The sequence below is a fragment of the Schistocerca piceifrons genome, unplaced genomic scaffold (assembly GCF_021461385.2).
Source record: "Schistocerca piceifrons isolate TAMUIC-IGC-003096 unplaced genomic scaffold, iqSchPice1.1 HiC_scaffold_936, whole genome shotgun sequence".
In the NCBI taxonomy this organism is placed as follows: Eukaryota; Metazoa; Arthropoda; class Insecta; order Orthoptera; family Acrididae; genus Schistocerca; species Schistocerca piceifrons.
In genome coordinates, this window is record NW_025729208.1 from 4,315,300 (window position 1) to 4,317,799 (window position 2,500).

Below are 2,500 nucleotides of genomic sequence, written 5' to 3' on the forward strand. Positions count from 1 at the left end.
TTGGTCGGGTTCGAGAGAGGCGCAATCGCCCGGAGTTAGGCGAGTAGACGCTTTCGGTGCGACCACCCGTGCTCCCAACTGAGCTTGCCGCTGCCGACAGAGGCCCGGGAGCGTGCTGTCGTGGCATTGCCGGCGGGAGACAACACGCGCCACCTACGGTGACCGGCAGCTCCAACGCCAGCGCCACAGAAGGACAAAAGCCCCACTTGGGTGCCGAAGCGAACTCTCCCAGCACAGCGCACGCGCCAACACATCCGCACAGCTGCGATACAAACCACCAGCGAGAACCGCTGGGGCGACCGAGCAGCAGACGGCGTCGCGGCGCCGAGCGCCGGGCGGCGGCGCATCCTCAACGCACACAGTCCTCAATCGGACCAGCACACTGAAGATGTCCACCGCGCTTCGCACCGGGCCCGCGAGGACCTACTTTGGCCGCACGGCGCCGCGCGCAGGGTGCGCCGGCGCGCAGCTGCGACGCCTGCCGCGTCCGTCGGCCGGCGCGCCTGCCACTGGCCGCCCCCACCAGCCGGCTGTAGCGCGTGCGCCCACGCACCGCGCGGCCAGCACGCCGGGAGGCGCCCCCTCACCGGCCGGGGACGGTCCCACCCAGCCACCGCCGCGTATCGCTTCACACCCAGATGCCGTTCAGTTTCGTCGGCATGGTGGGTATCGCTGGAACAACCGGTTAGTACCTCAACCTATCGTCGCCATCACCGATTCACCCCTAGCGAGAACAACCGCACCACAACAGGTTACCATTTGTTCATTTGCGTAACTTCACCAGAAAACGCAGGCGTCCATCGCCATTTGCAACTTCAACGATTATTGCATGCCTGTGTCAGGTGTCACGCCACACTACGTCTGCCCACATACACGCAACAAAATGTGCACGCCTAGACAATACGTGGAAGGTGGCCCCCGTACGTATGCGATGTCCATTGCTCGAACGACTGTCAACCGGCCTCTGTAGCATGTCGCAGATATGGAACGCGGTGCACCATGCCATCACGGTGTGTGAGGAGAGACGACTAGGTCCGAATACATCAACAGACAGCTCATGCTGATCGCCATCCACGGCGTCCGTTCCTCCCACACGTCTCTATGGCGTACCACACTGCAATCCAGCTCTCATAGGGAGACGACACGTAGCTGCGTGCACAATATTTGCACTGTATGGTCCGCCGTTTTTGGGCGCAGTCGTTGTGCGGTCACACATGTGCCACGATGTATCATTCAGTACATAAGGACGAATGTGCAGTACAGATTGTGGTTCACGCGTACGACATCAGCGGACAGTTGACACAGGCCGCACCACAACGTAGCCTGAGTACGTCGCATGCGAAGGGCATTGAACATGCAAACTTCTCACCAACCAGCTTGCGAAGGCAGGGGGCAAGGTGGGGACGTGGGGAGGGGCGGCATGTACGTCCTGCTGCCATCCACATTACAGTGTACAGCAGGAGCATGTGGAAAGTGAGCAAGACTTGCAAGGTGTTTAACATGAAGCGATACACAGGGGTGCGGGCAGTGCGAGTAGCGAACTATATTGCGAGGGTTGCGGGTGGGCAACACTACAGTAATTGAACGAGTCGTATAACAATTACAGAGCAGGTTTAGGCGACAACGTGGGTTACGTTAAGGCGACAACATGGGTTAGGTTAAGGCACAACATGGGTTAGGTTAAGGCACAACATGGGTTAGGTTAAGGCACAACATGGGTTAGGTTAAGGCACAACATGGGTTAGGTTAAGGCACAACATGGGTTAGGTTAAGGCACAACATGGGTTAGGTTAAGGCACAACATGGGTTAGGTTAAGGCACAACATGGGTTAGGTTGAGGCACAACATGGGTTAGGTTAAGGCACAACATGGGTTAGGTTGAGGCACAACATGGGTTAGGTTGAGGCACAACATGGGTTAGGTTGAGGCACAACATGGGTTAGGTTAAGGTACAACATGGGTTAGGTTAAGGTACAACATGGGTTAGGTTAAGGTACAACATGGGTTAGGTTAAGGTACAACATGGGTTAGGTTAAGGTACAACATAGGTTAGGTTAAGGTACAACATAGGTTAGGTTAAGGTACAACATAGGTTAGGTTAAGGTACAACATAGGTTAGGTTAAGGTACAACATAGGTTAGGTTAAGGTACAACATAGGTTAGGTTAAGGTACAACATAGGTTAGGTTAAGGTACAACATAGGTTAGGTTAGGTTAGGTTAGGTTACACGTTGTTGTACGGAAAGGTGTAGGGGGGGGGGGGGCGGGGGCGGCAGGTTCGTTGATAGTGATTATAGTAAGTGAATGCTTGTGACATGATCAGATTTGTCACGTCAGGATGCACCTTTGGCTTATTAGAGGCGGCGCTCCAATTCTATGCTTGTGTGAGACCTGTGTCTTTGACTCATGTCATTGTTTGTGCGCTGTGACAGGAGGTACTATTGTGATGTTGGGTGCACCGTTGTATAGGACATGTGTGGGTGTTGGTGCCTGGTCTGCGC